Source organism: Acipenser ruthenus, chromosome 32 (genome assembly GCF_902713425.1).
Source record: "Acipenser ruthenus chromosome 32, fAciRut3.2 maternal haplotype, whole genome shotgun sequence".
Taxonomy (NCBI): domain Eukaryota; kingdom Metazoa; phylum Chordata; class Actinopteri; order Acipenseriformes; family Acipenseridae; genus Acipenser; species Acipenser ruthenus.
In genome coordinates, this window is record NC_081220.1 from 644,649 (window position 1) to 669,472 (window position 24,824).

Here is a 24,824-nt window from a genome sequence, read left to right on the forward strand (position 1 = left end):
TTTATCTTGCTCTTAATTGTATTAATACTTGTATTGTGATTCTTAATATATTTTTGTTTACGACTGTAAGTCGCCCTGGATAAGGGCGTCTGCTAAGAAATAAATAATAATATAGCGCCTTTCATAACCAAATATCTCAAAGCACTTCACAAATAAGGGAAAAACTGATAAAATATCACTAAAACAACCATGACATATACAAAGTGATCAACAAAATACTATCACAATTAGAAATAAAGAATATAATAACAGGAGGAAAAAGGCAATTTCAATAAGAGGCTTTTTAGGCGAGATTCAAAAACAGACAGCCTAGGTGCGTAGACCAATGTTACATGAGAAAGGTTTGTATAACGGTTATTAACCAATGATATTGATTGAAGTAAGAATAACATGTTTAAAGCGTTGCGAGTTTGTGAAATTAATAATCACAATGTATCTTCCAATTATATAACATTCAGAAACAAAAACGACACAAATAGAATGTCTTTTGTGTGTGATTACGTCACCTACCAGCCCTACTGTTGCCTTCCCCTGTGCACGCTACTATAATATATATATATATATATATATATGATGTGTAAATTAAAATATGTTAGCATTGTCTATTAGTAAATGTCTGTTTTGCACTGTATTTGTGTCGTTTTTGTTTCTTAATGTTAATTAATTGGAGGAAGATACACTGATTATTAATCATTTGAAAGAGTATTTATGATTCCAGGTCTAGTTAAAATGTGTTCTATTAGCTCTGCCGCCCCTCCATTCTGACAACCTGTGCAACTGAAATGAACTCCTTTGCCTGACGCGGGAGTATTTTATGATGTGACGTCACTGACCTTGTTTAAATTTTCAGTATGTAGCGTATGAGATTTCACTGTGTAGTGTATGAGGTTTCACTGTGTAGTGTATGAGATTTCAGTGTGTAGTGTATGAGGTGTCGGTTTGAATTTTGTCCCTAACGGCGCCTCATACTAATAGCTAATTTCTAAATTAGTAAAGAATTGCGCTAATATAAGGAAGCTAAATTTGAACTCCTAGCTGGAGCAACGAGGGAGGGCGAGAGGGCGGGGCAGAGAAGGAGGGGGAGACGCTGCTAGGCAACCGGCTCGTGAACATTCCACTCATCTGAGCAGAGACCGTTAGGATTTAAAAATGCGAACGTTCCGAGCGGCGTTAGGCGCTTCGTTAAATTAACACACCGTTGCTAGCATTTGAATATAACCATATTTTAAATACTCAAATAGGACTGTATTAAAAATATATATTATGTTTTTCAAAGTAATGTGTTATGTGGAATATTAAAACAATCAAATTAAATAACACATGTTTGGACACAAAATATTTTTCAGTGAGGTTAACAAGTAGTCTGTTTACAACAAAAATGCAATTTGTGTTAGGAACACTATTTTAGTCTGATTTAAAATGGAAATTAAAATGGTATTGAGTGCTGACAAGAGTTTGGTATCAGCTGTTGATTTCCTTAAAACAATCTTTTCTAGTAAAATAAAGAAATGTATTCTTTTTAAAAATACGTAAAATTGAACTGTCAAAAGTGGGATTTAAACCCACGCCTCCATTCAGAGACCAGAACACAACATTTTTTGGAAAGACAGAGTCCTTGAGTCTGGCGCCTTAGACCACTCGGCCATCCTGACCAGCTGTGTTTGTTAATGTAGAAAACCGCATTATTTATTTCAGCACACACTAGGGTTCTCGTATCAAGGCCCGATTGGGTTTATTGCGCACATACGAATTGTTGCTCCATGAATGATGTTATGACAAGTGTAAAAAAAGAAACAGATTGAAGTCAACCCAAAAAAGTAAGATTATTTATTTCAATATCGTTATAGCTATAAACGATGCATGCATTTTTACAATAGCAATTGCTATTTGACAATGACCAATAAGTAATTTTGTTGCAATACTGTATACAATGTGAACATAATCAGACTTTGCTCCGTTGTCTCCAAGAAACATCTTCAATTTGTATTTAAAAAGGACGCCCAACGTGGGTCTCGAACCCACGACCCTGAGATTAAGAGTCTCATTCTCTACCGACTGAGCTAGCCGGTCTGACTGGTGCGTGTTTCTTTCACTGTAACCAACTGAGCTATTAATTTGTCATCTTTTTTGAGAATAGTGAATGACAGAACCAAAGATTCCAAATATAATCCACTGAACTGTAGCTTTATTATCATAATGAAAACAGATTACACATGACCACAGTTCTGTATCAAAATTAAGTCGTAAATATATGGTTTCCATTGTAGCTATTTACACACACTGTTCTGTTGTCTCCCAGGGTGTTATCTAACAAAACGACATATGCTGTGCTGCCATAATTGATTACATAGACTTTCCTGCCCCGTGTTGCTTTCATCTTAGATGTGATCTCAGGTTCTGCTGAGTTCTGCTCCCTCGATCACGTTCTGCAGCATCTCGCCTTGCTCATCACTCCCGTATGCTTTGGCGGCTTAACAGGTTGGTCTCTGTGGCGCAATCGGTTAGCGTGTTTGTCTATTAATTGAAAAGTTGGTGGTTCAAGCCCACCCAGGGATGATGCATTTTGCATTTCTTAATCACATGAGAAAATGGCACTCTGATACAGTGTTTTTTCTTCCAATTCCACTGAAGAAAAAAATATACTTTGTTTTTTATTTTAAAATAATACAAAACAAATATCGTCTTTTTGTTTGCCGAAACCTGGGATCGAACCAGGGACCTTTAGATCTTCAGTCTAATGCTCTCCCAACTGAGCTATTTCGGCTTGACAATCACCTTTTTGTCAATCCAGGATGTCAATGAAGGATGTCTATTGATATAGGGAGCCAGGAGGGAGCAGCAGGGAGGGGGGGCTCTTGAGGATCTCTCTGAGTGTCAGCAAACTGATGGGATGGATAGGAGTGTTGGAGAAGGGACGGAGATGAGGCGGCAGAAATACTGAATTCCAGAGATGTAGGCTTTAACGGTAGTGGGGGCTAAGTGAAGAGAATCCCTTGCATGGGCGATGGAGGCTACAATCCGCTGTTCATTAAATCGGAATGTGATGTATTATGATTTGAGTGCAGAAAGTTGTAAATGTTTTCCATCCAGTGGTAAATGAAGATTTGGTCACTGGGGCTAAGGGTGTGGCCATGTAGTGATGAGCAGATTGCAGAAGACTGGAGAGTGTTGTATGTAGTTGAACAGCAGAGGGTGTGGCTATGTAGTGATGAGCAGATTGCAGAAGACTGGAGAGTGTTGTATGTAGTTGAACAGCAGAGGGTGTGGCCATGTAGTGATGAGCAGATTGCAGAAGGCTGGAGAGTGTTGTATGTAGTTGAACAGCAGAGGGTGTGGCTATGCCGACCATCCTGTGTTAGTTAATACGGGATCGATCGGTTTGCTACCATCATGTCTGCTAAGCAATAAATAATGTCTGTTTGGACTGGAAAAGGTGAACTTGTAATCAGAGGTTTGGGTTTCACAACTCCAGTCAGTCATTCTCCTAATAGTGGAACTCCTTAAATCATAAATCAAAGCAGATTTCCAGTCTCATACCGTGTATTAAAGCTTGTAGTATCTGAGAGGATGAGCGGACATATGACTAAATTGCTGAGGAAATCAAGCGTGCCGTGTATATATATATATATATATATATATATATATATATATATATATATTTAGATCCAGGTATTGGGGGAACGGTGGAGCGTTGGAAGCTCTGGAGGAGAGCAGTTGCAGATTTGAACAGTAAACTAAAACAACTTTGTATGCTGCAATAGGAACAGATCTGAAGAGGGAGCCGAGATTTGCTTTAATGAGGAGATATTAACAGTAGAGGCAAGATCTGCTGAACGGGCAGCGTTCTGAGGGAGTAAACAATGGAATGCTGTCAGTAGTGTGCAGTGACCTGCTGTAGAGAGCAGAGAGCTGCTGAATGCAGTGGAAATTGGTATTTGAGAGTTAAGGCGTTTAAGATGATGTCGAAGATGGGGCTGCCTTTGGGCAGAGATAAAGAATGCATAGATCTGAGGCCGCTTTAGAACCTGAGAGGATGAGAATGCGTTGCTCGGAGGCTGCTGCAAAACCTATTGATTTGATCAGGAGCAGTCTAAGAGTGTATTGTCTATTGCAGTGTAGTCAAGCCATTTATATTTATTCTCAATTAACACAAACTCTTCAATTGCTAATAAATAAATAAATAAATTATGATTCTCCCTTTGTGCTTCTCGAAAGGCATACGATGGAGGGCGCACTGCAGTTTTTCAGTCGGGAATATTACAAATTAGCAGACTGTGCTTTAAAATACACATGTAGGGCAGGCGTCTGTTACAAAGAATTGTCAGACTGTATGTATCTCCATAATGATACACAGATACATTAAAACTATTTGGAGAATGCGGGCATCGATCCCGCTACTTCTCGCATGCTAAGCGAGCGCTCTACCATTTGAGCTAATTCTTCTTGAATTACGCCAGCGATTTTCATAGGCTACATCGCAGATTGAGACGAGCAATTCAGATTGTCATTGGCAATGTAGTGTAGACACATTTTGAGTGCGTATCTCATACTGGTAGAAACTCAGAAAAAAAGAAACCATCAAGCCTACAATTGTTCAGTTGTTTAAATCAATAAGCAAATTTCAAATTGATCATTGCTAATGTTAAAACAATTTAAGAACACTTTAAATAGGCCTTGACTAATATAAAAAAAATATAGTAATGTGATTTGCACTACGCAGACTAGATGATCTTAAATAAAGACATTATATCTGAAAATAACTTGTGCTTACCTCCACTTACAAGGAAAGTCTCAAACTTTGTATTCGTCCTCATAACGTGTTAGAAAATGTAAACAGCAGTTGGAGAATGCCGAAGTCGATCATCCTAGCATGTTAAACGAGGGCATTTCTCCTGTAAGCTGCGTCTAGTAATAGATCGTTTATACTGTTCTCAATGGTCCGCATCCCAGCCTGAGACCACGATCCAGTGGCCGACGGAGATGTTTTTCAAGTAATATGTTATTTGGAATATTAAAACAATCTTAAGTGAAATAACATGTTTGGACACAAAATATTAAGATTGAGATTAAGAGTCTCATGCTCTACCGACTGAGCTAGCCGGGCTGACTGGTGCTCGTTTCTTTCACTGTAACCAACTGAGCTATTAATTTGTCATCTTATTTGAGAAAAAAAGTGAATGACAGAACCAAAGATTCCAAATATAATCCACTGAACTGTAGCTTTATTATCATAATGAAAACAGATTACACATGACCACAGTTCTGTATCAAAATTAAGTCGTAAGTATATGGTTTCCATTGTAGCTATTTACACACACTGCTCTGTTGTCTCCCAGGGTGTTATCTAACAAAACGACATATGCTGTGCTGCCATAATTGATTACATAGACTTTCCTGCCCCGTGTTGCTTTCTTCTTAGATGTGATCTCAGGTTCTGATTTCTGCTCCCTCGATCACATTCTGCAGCATCTCGCCTTGCTCATCACTCCCGTATGCTTTGGCGGCTTAACAGGTTGGTTTCTGTAGTGCAATCGGTAAGCGCGTTAGGCTGTTAACCGAAAGATTGGTGGTTCAAGCCCACCCAGGGACGATGTTTTTTGCATTTCTTAATCACATTAGAAAATGGCACTCTGATACGCTGTTATTTCATCCAATTACGATGAAGAATAAATGTGCTCTGTTTTTTTAGTTCAAAATAATACAAAACAAATATCGTCTTGTTGTTTGCCGAAACCCGGGATCGAACCAGGGACCTTTAGATCTTCAGTCTAACGCTCTCCCAACTGAGCTATTTTGGCTTGACAAGACTGATGTTTCGAGATAGCATTCTTTTTGGCAATCCAGTAAACCTGTAATGAGAAACGTTCAACAGCTCGGCAACACCATAATAGAATCCGATGCCTTTACAAATGCTTTTCGAAACTGTTAAGTTTTCCCCCAAATGCGGTTCTCAACAAATGTTTTTTTTTTTTTTTTGTATTCCTTCCAGAGTAAGTCCAAAAGGCAAACACTGGAACTGGCTGCCTGAAAGTGCAGCGCTTGAACTGCCTCAACAAACGCTTAGCTCTAAAACGTGTACATTGAAAGTCTATTAACATCTTTAACACAATCATCTGTAGTGCAATAGCGGTTAATCCACAGGGTGATCAATAAAGTGACTGTTGGCTTTGTTTAAATATTAACAAGATGTTTTCAGGATTCACGCGTATTCTGAACAAGCACAATAGAATATGGTAGTGAAAGGACAAGAAAATAACAGGTTTATTGGCTCTGGTCTTGTATCATCACCCTGACTACTGTCCGTAAGAAAGTGGCATTAATAAAAACGTCATTATGCAAAGTTCCCAATGCGCAAATACGGAGCATATTTAAACTTCTTCACAATCTTAAACCTTCCCAAATGAATTTAAAATACTTACTGAAAGGTTATGCACATTTTCACTATCTCATGCAAGGAAGTGTTAATATGACTTTATTACCCAACTGTGTCAATGAAGACTGGTCAACAGTAATTTTGGATTCACTTTAGTTTATTGTGCTGTATCAAATGAAACATAAAAATGAATCGCAATACAATAAATATCTGTTTGATCGCTATACAATCAATATGTTGTATAGGCTAAATTGTATAAATAAATGTCCGGAAACAGTCAAATTCAAACACGTTAAAAAATAAAATAGTGCGGAATAAAAACAAAGGCGATTTTGACCTCGACGTGATTTGAACACGCAACCTTCTGACCTGGAGTCTGACGCGCTACCGTTGCGCCACGAAGTCCTGGTGTAATGCCATCTTATTATGCAATGCTAGAGTGTACAGCAAGCATGCCAAACACATGGTAATGCCGACGCTGATACGAGGAAAACACTCGGTATCACCAGGGTCATGGGAAACAGCCGACTCAATACTTGTTCGTAGCCAGCAGGGCTATGAAGTTGTCGGAAGTGTGTTTGATTCTCAGCTTTAAAAGTAAAGAAAACATAAAACAATGCGATTTGCTTTTATAATTTTCATTATTTGAAACGTGGGCATAAACACAGTTGTATTGGCTCGGAATAGTCTCTGGTCAATTACTTGGAAAGCAGCTATGCTGACCAATATATCACCAATAGGAGAAAGCTGGCAGTACTGAGTGACACAGCAGACGGATTCTCTCAGCGCGTCTCCTCTGAATGCGCACTGGCACAAAGGGACTTTGCTCATCTAATGACGTGGCAGAATGCAATAATGTATTGGGTTAATTTACCAACAAAAGAAACATAAATACATGTGTATGTATTTGATACAAATGACCCTATGCCTGTGTTTATTTATTTTCTTTTTGCACGTATTAATTAGTATTGTGTGAATATTTTATTTAGATCTTTTTTTTTTCTTTTCATAATTTTTTGTTTTCTTTGCACTGTGTTTTTTGCTGTGTTGATTATTATTTGTCTATTTTGTTTGGTGCACGGGTGAAACGGAGTTCATAATTAAAGTATTTTTTGTTTTGTTTATCACAAGCCGACACACGGACCTCAGGTCCCGCCCCAAACAATTGCAGGTACCTGTACACACCTGGAATTAGAAGGGCTTTGAGGAATAAAAAGGGCGAGGAACTAAGAGACTGGGAGCATGGAACTAGGAGATACCGGAATAGGAAAGAGAGAGAAGCCGAGGGAAGTAAACGAAAATAAAGAGGACGAGATTAGACAGCGAGTGGTTGGGTTTTTTTGTGCACGGACAGTGTTAGTTTCGTTTTGTTATTTTTTCTCGTGGACTCACTCTGGGAGGACTGCGGAACTTGGTGATTGAAGACATTTGAAAAGAGGTACTGACAAGAACCTTTGCGTTCGTGGTTTATGTCTCCTGAGGCCTTCAGCTGAAGCGCAGCACCCTATGGAGAGGGCTGCCCAAACAGGCGTCTGGACAGGAGCCCTAAGAGGAGGTCTGGACCAGAGAGTGGATGACGTATGGTTAAGTGAACAAATACACTTTAAAATGCATCTAATGGTCAAAAATAAAACAATAATTCAAATAAACAAACTGTCTGTCATAAAGGCAAGGAGGTGCTGAAGGTTTTAGGAGGTGAGAGAGATACGAATCTGGGCACAGAATGTGGTGAAGAAAGACCAGGCAGTAGAATAAGAAGAGCAAGTGGAAGGGGCGAAGGCAATGCTCCCTGAAGCTGCAGGCCGACTCGGGGAGGCTAAAGAGTGTGGAGTTTAATGGAACACCAGCTGATTGAAAGGAGGAACTTGCCGCGGGTTGGGGTCTGCTTCTGGGACCGGGCTGTGAATGGTTCACAAGACCTCATGGTTGAAATGGCTTAACGCTCCGAGTCTATTCATTGTATTCCCCTTGATGTCCTGGTAACTGTTGCCTTTTTTTCCCACTGGTAAATCACTGATGCTGTCATGATAAATTCACAGGGTGCACTCTGTTCCTTCAGGAGTCCTGCAGAGGAAGTGCTTCACAAGAGCAGTTAAACATAGTACTTCCATGGTCAGGTTATTGAATAGACAGAGCAGCCTTTTCTGAGGGTAGAGATTAAAGAGTGAAGGATGTCTATTGATATAGGGAGCCAGGAGGGAGCAGCAGGGAGGGTGGGCTCTTGAGGATCTCTCTGAGTGTCAGCAAACTGATGGGATGGATAGGTGTGTTGGAGAAGGGACGGAGATGAGGCGGCAGAAATACTGAATTCCGGAGATGTAGGCTTTAACGGTAGTGGGGGCTAAGTGAAGAGAATCCATTGCATGGGCTATGGAGGCTACAATCCGCTGTTCATTAAATTGGAATGGGATGTATTTTGTTTTGAGTGCAGAAAGTTGTAAATGTTTTCCATCCAGTGGTAAATGAAGATTTGGTCGCTGGGGCTAAGGCTGTGGCCATGTAGTGATGAGCAGATTGCAGAAGACTGGAGAGTGTTGTATTTAGTTGAACGACAGATGTTGGTGTTGTAGAGTTTGATGAGGGCTGAAGTGGCAGCTGGACCTGAACAAATATATGAAATCGACTGCCGAGTTGTTTCTGGAAACAAAGGCAGAGAGATGAGATGCAGACCATCCTCTCTTAGTTAATATGGGATTGATCAGCGGTTTGCTATCATCATGTCTGTTTGGAATGGAAAAGGTGAACTCATAAATCAGAGATTTGGCTTTCACAACTCCAGTCATTCTCCAAATAGTGGAACTCCTTAATTCATAAATCAAACAGATTTCCAGTCTCGTACCATGTGTTAAAGCTTGTAGTATCTGAGATGATGAGCGGACATATGACTAAATTGCGATAGAAAGTTTGGAGTGTGTGAGATACGCAGCGATAGCAAATCAGCTTAAATTATGTAGAGCTTGTGGTGTTATGCTGCCATCTAGAGGTTGCGATTGGAATTGAAACTACTGGCTTCAGTGAAGCAGGGTAGCATATATTTGGTTAATGCGATTAAAATCCTCGTCTGTGTATAAAACATTTGCTTTAGAACAGTTAGTGATGATATAAGTAAGTTAACGTAGGTCTAGAAGAGGAGCCTGCAGTATTTAGATGTCACAATTCGGCGAGTTGAAGCTCTCATGTTGCAAAAGCGCAGCAGCAGGAGCAAGAAGATTGCAGTCATGAGGCACAGGCTCGCATTGCCTGTTAAAGCTGCCTGGTCGCCATGGCAACTTACCACTGCCAGGAGTCACTCGATGAGGCATTGCCGTGGTAACCATGGTCTGTGAGGCGCCGGTGTGAAAGAGTTGCAGTGCAGCGGTGACATCAGAACAGTCTTTCTGATGAAAACGCAGAGCAAGCTGAGAATGACGCTGCGCTTTGAACGGCGCTGTAGCTGCGCTGGAGACTGGAGGGAGCAGAAAAGACTAACGATGGAGCTCCTGCAGAAAAATACAAAAGCTGAATGATGAAAAGAATCACCTGAGCAGGTAGGAAAATAGCTGATACTGTCTACCAGCGCTGAGCAGAGAAATGACCTGCAGTGAAAGGAGCGAACAACAAAAAAACAAACACAGACCAAAAACAAACACAGACGAAGGGCGGAAGCAGTGCTGGGTGTATAAATAGAAAAGAAGGAGAGATTGACATGCAAGCTACCTAACGGGATTGCCCATACCGCTCTGGTCACGGTCTTTTTACCTGACCAAACACAGCAGCGCAAGATAATGGCAGAGAGACTGGAACTTGATTGAAACTGAACTGCCCCCCCAGGAAGTAATTTGTTTGTCGCTATATAATCAATATGTTGTGTAGGCTAAATTGTATAAATAAATGTCCGGAGACATTCAAATCCAAACACGTTAAAAAATGAAATATAGTGGAATAGAAATAAAGACGGTTTTGACCTCGACGGGATTTGAACACGCAACCTTCTGATTTGGAGTCAGATACGCTACCGTTGCGCCACGAAGTCCTGGCGTAGTGCATGCTTCTTATGCAATGCTAGAGTGCACAGCGTGACGTGACAGAATTCAATAATGTGTTAATTTACCAAAAAAAAGAAACATAAATAAAAGTGTATGTATTTATTTGTGAATAAACTATCTTGCTTATACGATGGGACCGGAGACCTTACATCTGCATTCTAATGATCGTCCCACCCCTGAGAGACTTTGTCTTGACCAGGGATTAATATAATTTAAAAACAAACTGCGTGGTTCCACGCGATGGGAATGTGAATAGAGTCAGTTATATTTGCATCATTCTGTATGTGTGTGTGTATATATATATATATAATCTAAAGTAACTGTAGGTTTTTTTATTACTTTTTTATTTTATAACTGTAGCTTTATTATCATAATGAAAACACATTACACATGACCACAGTTCTGGAACTAAATGACAGTAACAAAGCCGTTCCCATATCGGGAGTCGAACCCGGGCCGCCTGGGTGAAAACCAGGAATCCTAACCGCTAGACCATATGGTAACGTGATTATCAAACTCATTTACACGCAACAGTAGCTACACTCTAAAACCATGTGTAAGTTTGGAACATTCATAAACACTTATCTGTAACACTTTTTAAACGCGTCAAGGCGTTTACTTTATAAACATGTTTAGAATATAAACGCGTTAAGGTGTTTGGATGAATATATTTTCTCCTAATTGAACTTTTATGCTCGCTCATTAATGCGCAATTGTAACTGTCTAGTAGTTTTACCATCATATTGCAAATGGCTAGGACAAGAACTCACATAAATGACATGAGTTGAAGCACAATCACTTGTAAGATACTGTACTCTTTTAATATTAATAATTAATGTGTTCCATGTTTCCAGTCAGTTTGATAGTTTTAATACTGTATTACATTCTGAATATGAATAGAGCTGAATTATTAATTGTAGATAATACTTAGAATACCAGATACATATTTAGCATTAAAAAGCAATACATGTGATTTATTTAACAGTCGTTCATTATTTTGTGTATCAGCCGCCACACAAAGCTGAGCGCAGTGCGGTATACTGTAATGATGCTCCAGTCAGTCTGCCCGGACTGCACCTGAACCATCTTAAAAACACGAAGCTTCTAATAAGATAATTTGTAAAAGTTAGTAAAGAATTGCGCTAATATAACGAAGCTAAATTTGAACTCCTAGCTGGAGCAAAGAGAGAGGGCGAGAGGGCGGGGCAGAGAAGGAGGGGGAGACGCTGCTAGGCAACCGGCTCGTGAACATTCCACTCAGCTGAGCAGAGACCGTTAGGATTTAAAAATGCGAACGTTCCGAGCGGCGTTAGGCGCTTCGTTAAATTAACACACCGTTGCTGGCATTTGAATATAACCATATTTTAAATATTCAAATAGGACTGTATTAAAAAATATATGTTTTTCAAAGTAATATGTTATTTGGAATATTAAAACAATCAAATTAAATAACACATGTTTGGACACCAAAATATTGTTCTTCCTCATAACGTGTTAGCAAATGTAAACAGCAGTTGAAGAATGCCGAAGTCGATCATCCTAGCATGTTAAACGAGGGCATTTCTCCTGTAAGCTGCGTCTAGTAATAGATCGTTTATACTGTTCTCAATGGTTCGCATCCCAGCCTGAGACCACGATCCAGTGGTAGACGGAGATGTTTTTCAAAGTAATATGTTATTTGGAATTTTAAAACAATCAAGTTAAATAACATGTTTGGACACAAAATATTTTTCAGTGACGTTAACAAGTAGTCTGTTTACAACAAAAATGCAATCTGTGTTAGGAACACTATTTTAGTCCGATTTAAAATGGAAATTAAAATGGTATTGAGTGCTGAAATGTATTATTTTTAAAAATAAGTAAAATTGAACTGTCAGAAGTGGGATTTGAACCCACGCCTCCATTCAGAGACCAGAACACACAATTCTTTAGAAAAACAGAGTCCTTGAGTCTGGCGCCTTAGACCACTCGGCCATTCTGACAAGCTGCGTTTGTTAATGTAGAAAACCGCATTATTTTTTTCAGCACACACTAGGGTGTCGTATCAAGGCCCGATTGGGTTTGTTACGCACATACCAACTGATGCTCCATGAATGATGTTAAGACAATTCTAAAAAAAAAGAAACGGATTGAAGTCAACCCAAAAAAGTAAGATTATTTATTTCAGTATCGTTATAGCTATAAACGATGCATGCTTTTTACAATAGCAATTGCTATTTGACAATGACCAATAAGTAATTTTGTTGCAATACTGTATACAATGTGAACATAATCAGACGTTGCTCCGTTGTCTCGAAGAAACATCTTCAATTTGTATTTAAAAAGGACGCCCAACGTGGGGCTCGAACCCACGACCCTGAGATTAAGAGTCTCATGCTCTACCGACTGAGCTAGCCGGGCTGACTGGTGCTCGTTTCTTTCACTGTAACCAACTGAGCTATTAATTTGTCATCTTATTTGAGAAAATAGTGAATGACACAACCAAAGATTCCAAATATAATCCACTGAACTGTAGCTTTATTATCATAATGAAAACAGATTACACATGACCACAGTTCTGTATCAAAATTAAGTCGTAAGTATATGGTTTCCATTGTAGCTATTTACACACACTGCTCTGTTGTCTCCCAGGGTGTTATCTAACAAAACGACATATGCTGTGCTGCCATAATTGATTACATAGACTTTCCTGCCCCGTGTTGCTTTCTTCTTAGATGTGATCTCAGGTTCTGATTTCTGCTCCCTCGATCACATTCTGCAGCATCTCGCCTTGCTCATCACTCCCGTATGCTTTGGCGGCTTAACAGGTTGGTTTCTGTGGTGCAATCGGTAAGCGCGTTAGGCTGTTAACCGAAAGATTGGTGGTTCAAGCCCACCCAGGGACGATGTTTTTTGCATTTCTTAATCACATTAGAAAATGGCACTCTGATACGCTGTTATTTCATCCAATTACGATGAAGAATAAATGTGCTCTGTTTTTTTAGTTCAAAATAATACAAAACAAATATCGTCTTGTTGTTTGCCGAAACCCGGGATCGAACCAGGGACCTTTAGATCTTCAGTCTAACGCTCTCCCAACTGAGCTATTTCGGCTTGACAAGACTGATGTTTCGAGATAGCATTCTTTTTGGCAATCCAGTAAACCTGTAATGAGAAACGTTCAACAGCTCGGCAACACCATAATAGAATCCGATGCCTTTACAAATGCTTTTCGAAACTGTTAAGTTTTCCCCCAAATGCGGTTCTCAACAAATGTTTTTTTTTTTTTTTTGTATTCCTTCCAGAGTAAGTCCAAAAGGCAAACACTGGAACTGGCTGCCTGAAAGTGCAGCGCTTGAACTGCCTCAACAAACGCTTAGCTCTAAAACGTGTACACTGAAAGTCTATTAACATCTTTAACACAATCATCTGTAGTGCAATAGCGGTTAATCCACAGGGTGATCAATAAAGTGACTGTTGGCTTTGTTTAAATATTAACAAGATGTTTTCAGGATTCACGCGTATTCTGAACAAGCACAATAGAATATGGTAGTGAAAGGACAAGAAAATAACAGGTTTATTGGCTCTGGTCTTGTATCATCACCCTGACTACTGTCCGTAAGAAAGTGGCATTAATAAAAACGTCATTATGCAAAGTTCCCAATGCGCAAATACGGAGCATATTTAAACTTCTTCACAATCTTAAACCTTCCCAAATGAATTTAAAATACTTACTGAAAGGTTATGCACATTTTCACTATCTCATGCAAGGAAGTGTTAATATGACTTTATTACCCAACTGTGTCAATGAAGACTGGTCAACAGTAATTTTGGATTCACTTTAGTTTATTGTGCTGTATCAAATGAAACATAAAAATGAATCGCAATACAATAAATATCTGTTTGATCGCTATACAATCAATATGTTGTATAGGCTAAATTGTATAAATAAATGTCCGGAAACAGTCAAATTCAAACACGTTAAAAAATAAAATAGTGCGGAATAAAAACAAAGGCGATTTTGACCTCGACGTGATTTGAACACGCAACCTTCTGACCTGGAGTCTGACGCGCTACCGTTGCGCCACGAAGTCCTGGTGTAATGCCATCTTATTATGCAATGCTAGAGTGTACAGCAAGCATGCCAAACACATGGTAATGCCGACGCTGATACTAGGAAAACACTCGGTATCACCAGGGTCATGGGAAACAGCCGACTCAATACTTGTTCGTAGCCAGCAGGGCTATGAAGTTGTCGGAAGTGTGTTTGATTCTCAGCTTTAAAAGTAAAGAAAACATAAAACAATGCGATTTGCTTTTATAATTTTCATTATTTGAAACGTGGGCATAAACACAGTTGTATTGGCTCGGAATAGTCTCTGGTCAATTACTTGGAAAGCAGCTATGCTGACCAATATATCACCAATAGGAGAAAGCTGGCAGTACTGAGTGACACAGCAGACGGATTCTCTCAGCGCGTCTCCTCTGAATGCGCACTGGCACAAAGGGACTTTGCTCATCTAATGACGTGGCAGAATGCAATAATGTATTGGGTTAATTTACCAACAAAAGAAACATAAATACATGTGTATGTATTTGATACAAATGACCCTATGCCTGTGTTTATTTATTTTCTTTTTGCACGTATTAATTAGTATTGTGTGAATATTTTATTTAGATCTTTTTTTTTTCTTTTCATAATTTTTTGTTTTCTTTGCACTGTGTTTTTTGCTGTGTTGATTATTATTTGTCTATTTTGTTTGGTGCACGGGTGAAACGGAGTTCATAATTAAAGTATTTTTTGTTTTGTTTATCACAAGCCGACACACGGACCTCAGGTCCCGCCCCAAACAATTGCAGGTACCTGTACACACCTGGAATTAGAAGGGCTTTGAGGAATAAAAAGGGCGAGGAACTAAGAGACTGGGAGCATGGAACTAGGAGATACCGGAATAGGAAAGAGAGAGAAGCCGAGGGAAGTAAACGAAAATAAAGAGGACGAGATTAGACAGCGAGTGGTTGGGTTTTTTTGTGCACGGACAGTGTTAGTTTCGTTTTGTTATTTTTTCTCGTGGACTCACTCTGGGAGGACTGCGGAACTTGGTGATTGAAGACATTTGAAAAGAGGTACTGACAAGAACCTTTGCGTTCGTGGTTTATGTCTCCTGAGGCCTTCAGCTGAAGCGCAGCACCCTATGGAGAGGGCTGCCCAAACAGGCGTCTGGACAGGAGCCCTAAGAGGAGGTCTGGACCAGAGAGTGGATGACGTATGGTTAAGTGAACAAATACACTTTAAAATGCATCTAATGGTCAAAAATAAAACAATAATTCAAATAAACAAACTGTGCAAAAAAAGGAAAACCAATCCAATTAAAATTCAAAAATCATAAGTGATAATACTGAATAAAATAATATTCAACACATTCGACACCCGTGACATTACCACCACTGCGATCTTGAAAATGTTTGTATGCCGCAGAATTTAAGATCTGAAACGGAATGTTTGGCATCTACAAAATGTCTAGCTAGTGGTGGATGAATATATTTTCTCCTAATTGAACTTTTATGCTCGCTCATTAATGCGCAATTGTAACTGTCTAGTAGTTTTGCCATCATATTGCAAATGGCTAGGACAAGAAATCACATAAATGACATGAGTTGAAGCACAATCACTTGTAAGATACTGTACTCTTTTTTTTCGTTGTATGGCTTGTGCATTTTCTTAGTTTTAAATGTATTATCACAGGCGGTACACTTACGATTTGGAAAAAATCCAGTAGATTTGTCCAGTACACCTAGATCTCTCGAACATGTAAACGAGTCAGCCCTTAATAAAGACCGTCCGTGTTCATTTCGGCGTTTATGACATTGTCTATACACAACAACTCTTATGTAATCCTATTGGTATCGAATCGATCGCAATTAATGTGTTCCATGTTTCCAGTCAGTTTGATAGTTTCAATACTGTATTACATTCTGAATATGAATAGAGCTGAATTATTAATTGTTGATAATACTTAGAATACCAGATACATATTTAGCATTAAAAAGCAATACATGTGATTTATTTAAACAGTCGTTCATTATTTTGTCTATCAGCCGCCACACAAAGCTGAGCGCAGTGCGGTATACTGTAATGATGCTCCAGTCAGTCTGCCCGGACTGCACCTGAACCATCTTAAAAACACGAAGCCCCTAATAAGCTAATTTGTAAAAGTTAGTAAAGAATTGCCCTAATATAACGAAGCTAAATTTGAACTCCTAGCTGGAGCAACGAGAGAGGGCGAGAGGGCGGGGCAGAGAAGGAGGGGGAGACGCTGCTAGGCAACCGGCTCGTGAACATTCCACTCAGCTGAGCAGAGACCGTTAGGATTTAAAAATGCGAACGTTCCGAGCGGCGTTAGGCGCTTCGTTAAATTAACACACCGTTGCTGGCATTTGAATATAACCATATTTTAAATACTCAAATAGGACTGTATTAAAAAAATATATTATGTTTTTCAAAGTAATATGTTATGTGGAATATTAAAACAATCAAACTAAATAACACATGTTTGGACACAAAATATTGTTCTTCCTCATAACGTGTTAGAAAATGTAAACAGCAGTTGGAGAATGCCGAAGTCGATCATCCTAGCATGTTAAACGAGGGCATTTCTCCTGTAAGCTGCGTCTAGTAATAGATCGTTTATACTGTTCTCAATGGTCCGCATCCCAGCCTGAGACCACGATCCAGTGGTCGACGGAGATGTTTTTGAAAGTAATATGTTATTTAAAATATTAAAACAATCAAGTTAAATAACATGTTTGGACACAAAATATCTTTCAGTGACGTTAACAAGTAGTCTGTTTACAACAAAAATGCAATCTGTGTTAGGAACACTATTCTAGTCGGATTTAAAATGGAAATTAAAATGGTATTGATAGCTGACAAGAGTTTGGTATCAGCTGTTGATTTAAATCAGCTTAAATTATGTAGAGCTTGTGGTGTTATGCTGCCATCTAGGAGGTTGTGATTGGAATTGAAACTATTAACTTCAGTAAGGTAGGGTAGCATGTATTTGGTTAATGCGATTAAAATCCTTGTTTATGTATAAAACATTTGCTTTAGAACAGTTCGTGATGAAATAAGTAAGTTAACGTAGGTCTAGAAGAGGAGCCTGCAGTATTTCGATGTCACAATTCGGCGAGTTGAAGCTCTCATGTTGCAAAAGCGCAGCAGCAGGAGCAAGAAGATTGCAGTCGTGAGGCACAGACTCACATTGCCTGTTAAAGCTGCCTGGTCGCCATGGCAACTTACCACTCCCAGTAGTCACTCGATGAGGCATTGCCGTGGTAACCATGGTCTGTGAGGCGCCGGTGTGAAAGAGTTGCAGTCCAGCGGTGACGTTGGAACAGTCTTTCTGATGAAAACGCAGAGCAAGCTGAGAATGACGCTGCGCTTTGAACGTCGCTGTAGCTGGGCTGGAGACTGGATGGAGCAGAAAAGACTAACGTTGGTGCTCCTGCAGAAAAATACAAAAGCTGAATGATGAAAAGAATCACCTGAGCTGGTAGGAAAATAGCTGATACTGTCTTACCAGCGCTGAGCAGAGAAATGGCCTGCAGTGAAAGGAGCGAACAAGAAAAAAACAAACACAGACGAAGGGCGGAAGCAGTGCTGGGTGTATAAATAGAAAAGAAGGAGAGATTGACATGCAAGCTACCTAACGGGATTGCCCATACCGCTCTGGTCACGCCCTTTTTACCTGACCAAACAGAGTAGCGCAAGCTAATGACAGAGAGACTGGAACTTGATTATTATTTGTTTATTTAGCAGACGCCTTTATCCAAGGCGACTTACAGAGACTTACAGGTGTGTGAACAATACATCAGCTGCAGAGTCACTTACAATTACGTCTCACCCGAAAGACAGAGCACAAGGAGGTTAAGTGACTTGCTCAGGATCACACAATGAGTCAGTGGCTGAGGTGGGATTTGAACCAGGAACCTTTTGGTTACAAGCCTGTTTCTTTAACCACTGGACCACACAGCCTCCTTGATTGAAACTGAACTGTTACAAAAAATTGTCACACTTTTATCTCCATAATGCGTTGGGACTAAATACGCAGATACATTAAAACTATTTGGAGAATGTGGGCATCGATCCCGCTACTTCTCGCATGCTAAGCGAGCGCTCGACCATTTGAGCTAATTCCCCTTGAGTTGTGCCAGCGATTCTCATAGGCTACATCGCAGCTTGATACGAGCAATTGGACTGAAAGCTGCAGGAAGGTTCTCTGTCTCCAGTGTAGGAACTGTTAGATCCCGAAACCCTTCGGTGTCAGCAAATCCATATATCTTCCTCCAATTCAATAGACAGATCAGAGCCAGCCTCCAACCTCTCAATCATAGCACCGTACTCATGGAGAAGTTCACTGTACCTGTGTATTTGCATGATCCAGTATAAGAAGGTACAATTTTTCTGGAGTTCTTGGTTGCTCAGTTCAGTTCTTGGTTGCTTCATTCTTGGTAGCTCTGCAAAATCTGATTGGCTCTTTTCTGGTTAATTCTTGGTAGTGACTCGGGCTATGATTGGTCAAAACTACCAAGATATTACCAAGATTGAACATTGACTTTTGTCTGGGTGGGAAGGAGAAGGTATTCGCCCATTAGTCTCTGTTATGCTACCAAGATATGCAAAAATAAAGCATGACATTAAAAACATGCTTCCTTAAAAATCAAATTTTCAAGAATTTGACTAAAATACTTATGCTATTAGGTAATATACTCTTCCATGAATGTTGTTGTTATTATTTATTTATTTATTTATTTATTAGCAGACGCCCTTATCCATGGCGACTTACACTGGTAAACAAAAGTAGATTTCTAGAATCACAGTACAAGTATTAATACAATTAAGAGCAAGATAAATACAATGACTTCGGTTCTAGCAAGTACAAGTATGACAAAATACGATTCAATAACAGAGAAGATAACAGTGATAGTTACATTAGGATATAATTAAATTCAAAATTCTAAAGATTAAATTACACTTGTGACAGATTACAGTCTGGCGCCTTAGAACACTCGGCCATCCTGACAATCCCATCTGGGCTGAAATGGTGTTATTAAAACGAACATTATTATCTTTTTTTTTTTCTTGGCGTTTGCTATGTCCGCTCATGCTAGGCACTACGTGCTCGAGTGCTGTAGCAGCAGCCATGAAGCAAGTTAGTTTTTCAGTTGAAATAAATATCTGTTTTGTTTTTGTGTATGGGTGTTTTGAAAAGATCCGTTACATAGCTACGTATTCTGAAATAAAGATGTATTCATTATTATGAATGTTGGCAGACAGGATATTGTATTTATATTTCCCACGTGTGCTTGCTTTGTACAAATCTGATAGTTTCAACAAAGGCATTTGACTTCGGTTCATTAGCTTATACTGCTCCCTCGATCACGTTCTGCAGCATCTAGCCTTGCTAATCCCTCCCGTTTGCCTTTGTGGTTTAACAGGTTGGTCTCTGTGGCGCAATCGGTTAGCGCGTTCGGCTGTTAACCGAAAGGTTGGTGGTTCAAGCCCACCCAGGGACGATGCTTTTTGCATTTCTTAATCACATTAGTAAATGGCACTCCGATAAATTGTTATTTCTTCCAATTACACTGAAGAAAAAAATGTGCTCTGTTTTTTAGTTCAAAATAATACAAAACAAAAATAGTCTTACTATTTGCCGAAACCCGGAATCGAACCAGGGACCTTTAAATCTTCACCCTAACACTCTCCCAACTGAGCTATTTCGGCTTGACAAGACTACTGTTTTGAGACAGCATTCTTTTTGGCAATCGCCTTTTTTTGTCAATCCAGTAAACCTGTGATGAGAAACGTTCAACAGCTCGGAAACACCATAACAGAATCCTGACAAGCTGCGTTTGTTACAGTAGAAAACTGCATTATTTATTTCAGCACAGACTAGGGTTGTCTATTGTATCAAGGCCCGATTGGGTTTATTACGCACATACCAACAGTTGCTCCATGAAAGGTGTAATGACAACTGTAAAAAAAGAAACGGATTGAAGCCAACCCAAAAAAGTACGATTATTTATTTCAATATCGTTATAGCTATAAACGATGCACGCATTTTACAATAGCAATTGCTATGACAATGACCAAAAAGTAATTTTGTTGCAATACTGTATACAATGTGAACAGAATCAGACATTTATCCGTTGCCTCGAAGAAACAACTTCAATTTGTATTTAAAAAAAGACGCCCAACGTGGGGCTCGAACCCACGACCCTGAGATTAAGAGTCTCATGCTCTACCGACTGAGCTAGCCGGGCTGAATTTGTTGTCTTATTTTAGAAAATACTGAACGACAGAACAAAAGATTCCAAATATAATCCACTGCACGTCACCAGAAACAGCTTTGATGACACAAAGTCGTATGACACGAACCCTAAGAATTTTATACCAGATTCATTGTCGCTTAGAAACAACTGCAGCCTCCCTGCCTCAATACAAATAATACCAATACAAAAATCGAATTACATGTATTGAAAAATGAATGGTCTCATCCATCTGGAAAGATTGGTTCTGCATTTATACAGTATCAACCTTAATCTGAGTTGAGAGGCACCCAAGCTGTGGAGGATTTTAAATGTGAGGGGATGTGAATAGAGTCAAATACATTTGCATCATTCTGTAAATATATATATATATATATATATATATATATATATATATATATATATATATATATATATCAATTAACTGTAGCTTTATTATCATAATGAAAACACATTACACGTGGCCACAGCACACGACCTTAGCCCGCTGCGCCACTCTGCAGTTGTTGAAATGCCTTCGTTTTTTAAGCTTACATCCAAGCCTGACCAGCTTCGATTTCCTGTGAAAATTTCTAGTTTTCTGTTTGTTAGGGTAGATACCAAAGAATGGAATTGCACACAAGAGTGGCATGTAGCTTCCTTGTCTAAATCTGTGATAAATTGTAGTTCCTCGTTTAATTAAAAATAAATAAAGGAATTATTTATTTGGTAGAAATAAATAAATGATTTAAATAAATGCATAGAGGAATAAATACATTTAGAAATAAATATTTTTAAATAAATAAATGTAGAAATGAATACATGTTTATATTATAAATGTATAAATAAATTAATAAATAGCAAGCTAGTAAACTACATGTCATATTAATTGATTTGGCTGATGCGTTTATCCACAGCAATTGTCATTTATATACCTATATAAAAAGTACAAGTTTAATGAAAAAAAAATAAATAAATGCAAGTTGCCTAAAATTAATAGCGCATCAAAGAAAGTCACTGAGGTTGAAACATTTAATGGTAGCTACTGAGTCAACATTTACATTGTAACGTTTAAAACAATTTTTTAAAATGTAACAAGCAAGTGGATTATATTTGGAATCTTTTGTTTTTATTTTCTCAGACGACAAATTCATAGCTCAGTTGTTTAGTGAAAGAAACTGCCACCAGTCAGCCCGGCTAGCTCAGTCGGTAGAGCATGAGACTCTTAATCTCAGGGTCGTGGGTTCAAGCCCCACGTTGGGCGTCCTTTTTAAATACAAATTGTAGATGTTTCTTCGAGGCAACGGAGCAATGTCTGATTCTGTTCACATTGTATACAGTATTGCAACAAAATTACTTAATGGTCATTGTCAAATAGCAGTTGCTATTGTAAAATGCGTGCATCGTTTATAGCTATAATGATATTGAAATAAATAATCTTACATTTTTTGGGTTGGCTTCAATCCGTTTCTTTTTTTACACTTGTCATTACATCATTCATGGAGCAACAGTTGGTATGTGCGTATCTACTTTTTGAAGAAATTGAAAACATACCTCGTCGAAATATTTGCTAATTTTTTTTTTTTAATTTGCAAATGGCAGACTACATTGTCAATAAAAAATAATTTTGCAAATCAGCTTCCCATATGGTCTAGCGGTTAGGATTCCTGGGTTCAACACCCGGTATGGGAACGTCTTTGTTATTGTCATTTTGTTACAGAACTGTGGTCATGTGTAATGTGTTTTCATTATGATAATAAAGCTACAGTTACTTGAAATATATATATATATACAGAATGATGCAATGTATTTGACTCTATTCACATCCCCTCACATTTAAAATCCTCCACAGGTTGGGTGCCTCTCATCTCAGATTAAGGTTGATACTGTATAAATGCAGAACCAATCGTTCCAGATGGATGAGACCATTCATTTTTAAATACATGGAATTCGATTTTTCATTTGGTATTATTTGTATTGAGGCAGGGAGGCTGCAGTTGTTTCTAAGCAACAATGAATCTGGAATAAAATTCTTAGGGTTCGTATCATACGACTTTGTGTCATCAAAGCTGTTTCTGGTGACGTCCAGTGGATTATCTTTGGTTCTGTCGTTCAGTATTTTCTCAAATAAGACGCCAAATCAATTAATATGATGTAGTTTTCTAGCTTGCTATTTATTAATTTATTTATACATTTATAATATAAACATGTATTCATTTCTACATTTATTTATTTAAAAATATTTATTTCTAAATGTATTAATTCCTCTATGCATTTTTTAATCATTTATTTCTACCAAATAAATGATTCCTTTATTTATATTAAATTTATATTTAAGTAAATACAGCTTGTCAGGATGGCCGACTGGTCTAAGATGCCAGATGCAAGGACTTTGTCTTTCCAAAGAATTGTGTGTTTTGGTTTCCGAATGGAGGCGTCGGTTCAAATCCCACTGCTGACAGTTGACTTTTACTTATTTTTAAAATAAATAAATGTGTTCATTTTATTATAATAGATTGTTTGAAGGAAATCAACAGCTGATACCAAACTCTTGTCACCACTCAATACCATTTTAATTTCTGCCTCGTCAAACAAGCTCGAGCCACAGCACACAGCGCTGCTGCATCGGGACAGAGGTGGATTTTAAAGCGACTAAATCAACGAGCTAAGACTACTTTTTGAAGAAATTGAAAACATACTTCTAGTTGAAATATTTGCTATTTAGTTAATTTATTTATTTTTTGAATTTGCAAATGGCAGACTGCATTACCAATAAAAAACTATAGGACAATCTGTATTGCTCATATCAAGCTGCGATGTAGCCTATGAGAATCGCTAGCATAATTCAAAGGGAATTAGCTCAAATGGTAGAGCGCTCGCTTAGCATGCGAGAAGTAGCGGGATCGATGCCCGCATTCTCCAAATAGTTTTAATATATCTGCGTATTTAGTCCCAACGCATTATGGAGATACATACAGTGTGACAATTCTTTGTAACAGACACACCCGCCCTACCTGTATATTTTAAAGCACAGTCTCCTAATTTGTAATATTCCCGACTGAAAAACTGCAGTGCGCCCTCCATCGTATGCCTTCCGAGAAGCACAAAGGGAGATTCTTTATATTTTTTAGCAATTGAAGAGTTTGTGTTAATTGAGAATAAATATAAATGGCTTGAAGTTTGCTTTAATTTGTAACGTGTTTGTAATGAAATATCAGTTTTCGTGGTTTTTTACCAATCATTGTACTATATACTAGCTACTTTTGCATGTCCATGATTTTGGTACTCAGCTTCCCATACGGTCTAGCGGTTAGGATTCCTGGTTTTCACCCATGCGGCCCGGGTTCGACTCCCGGTATGGGAACGTCTTTGTTATTGTCATTTTGTTACAGAACTGTGGGCATGGGTGTAATGTGTTTTCATTATGATAATAAAGCTACAGTTACTTGAAATATATATATATATATATATATATATATATATATATATACACAGAATGATGCAATGTATTTGACTCTATTCACATCACCTCGCATTTCACTGGTTGCCTACGAGGGCTTGAGAGGGGTGACGTAAAAGTGATAGAGAAAGAACAAAAGGACAGATCCTTCGCAACTCAGTGCAGCATCCTCAGACAGCTAAGCTGGCAGCTGGGCGGCGTGGAGAGCTTAGGAAAAGTGTCTCGGGTCCGTTTAGGAGAGACGAAAACAGAGAAACCCCCCCCCCCCCCCCTCGGGGCCGGCTCGGTAGGTGGAGGCACGGCCTACTGCATGAGGGGGCTGAAATGGAAGAGAAGAGATGGGACAGCAAGGTTGAGGCCTGGAAGGCTTAGCGCATAAGCAGCAGAAGAATAGGATGTGGCCGGGGGTCCCCTCAGGCCGGCGGCAGTGGTTGAGACAAGAGGCCGACCTGGACAGCCGGGGAGTGAGACTCATAATTCATAAATCAAACAGTTTTCCAGTCTCGTAAAATGTATTAAAGCTTGTAGTATCTGAGAGGATGAGCGGACATATGACTAAATTGCTGAGGAAGTCAAGCTCTCCGTGTATATATATATATATATTTTAGATCCAGGTATTGGAGGAAAGCTGGAGCGTTGGAAGCTCTAGAAGAGAGCAGTTCCAGATTTGAACAGTAAA

General features: G+C 38.9%; 11 non-coding genes across 11 annotated transcripts; 3 read left to right on the forward strand and 8 right to left on the reverse strand.

Annotated features, from left to right (window-relative positions):
* Positions 1-1,541: 1,541 nt before the first annotated feature.
* trnal-caa (transfer RNA leucine (anticodon CAA)) lies at positions 1,542-1,652 on the reverse strand. The gene is made up of 2 exons: positions 1,615-1,652; positions 1,542-1,587 (listed from the first exon to the last, which is right to left on the reverse strand). It is a non-coding gene; the product is annotated as a tRNA-Leu (tRNA).
* A 1,039-nt stretch (positions 1,653-2,691) lies between these two features.
* On the reverse strand, positions 2,692-2,764 carry trnaf-gaa (transfer RNA phenylalanine (anticodon GAA)). Its single transcript has one exon. It is a non-coding gene; the product is annotated as a tRNA-Phe (tRNA).
* Positions 2,765-5,725: 2,961 nt separating this feature from the next.
* Positions 5,726-5,798, reverse strand: trnaf-gaa (transfer RNA phenylalanine (anticodon GAA)). Its single transcript has one exon. It is a non-coding gene; the product is annotated as a tRNA-Phe (tRNA).
* Positions 5,799-10,313: 4,515 nt separating this feature from the next.
* On the reverse strand, positions 10,314-10,385 carry trnaw-cca (transfer RNA tryptophan (anticodon CCA)). Its single transcript has one exon. It is a non-coding gene; the product is annotated as a tRNA-Trp (tRNA).
* Positions 10,386-12,269: 1,884 nt separating this feature from the next.
* Positions 12,270-12,380, reverse strand: trnal-caa (transfer RNA leucine (anticodon CAA)). The gene is made up of 2 exons: positions 12,343-12,380; positions 12,270-12,315 (listed from the first exon to the last, which is right to left on the reverse strand). It is a non-coding gene; the product is annotated as a tRNA-Leu (tRNA).
* A 345-nt stretch (positions 12,381-12,725) lies between these two features.
* On the reverse strand, positions 12,726-12,798 carry trnak-cuu (transfer RNA lysine (anticodon CUU)). Its single transcript has one exon. It is a non-coding gene; the product is annotated as a tRNA-Lys (tRNA).
* Positions 12,799-13,418: 620 nt separating this feature from the next.
* Positions 13,419-13,491, reverse strand: trnaf-gaa (transfer RNA phenylalanine (anticodon GAA)). The gene has a single exon. It is a non-coding gene; the product is annotated as a tRNA-Phe (tRNA).
* A 6,388-nt stretch (positions 13,492-19,879) lies between these two features.
* Positions 19,880-19,953, forward strand: trnan-guu (transfer RNA asparagine (anticodon GUU)). The gene has a single exon. It is a non-coding gene; the product is annotated as a tRNA-Asn (tRNA).
* Positions 19,954-20,627: 674 nt separating this feature from the next.
* trnak-cuu (transfer RNA lysine (anticodon CUU)) lies at positions 20,628-20,700 on the reverse strand. Its single transcript has one exon. It is a non-coding gene; the product is annotated as a tRNA-Lys (tRNA).
* A 1,176-nt stretch (positions 20,701-21,876) lies between these two features.
* Positions 21,877-21,949, forward strand: trnak-cuu (transfer RNA lysine (anticodon CUU)). The gene has a single exon. It is a non-coding gene; the product is annotated as a tRNA-Lys (tRNA).
* A 2,028-nt stretch (positions 21,950-23,977) lies between these two features.
* Positions 23,978-24,049, forward strand: trnae-uuc (transfer RNA glutamic acid (anticodon UUC)). The gene has a single exon. It is a non-coding gene; the product is annotated as a tRNA-Glu (tRNA).
* Positions 24,050-24,824: the final 775 nt, after the last annotated feature.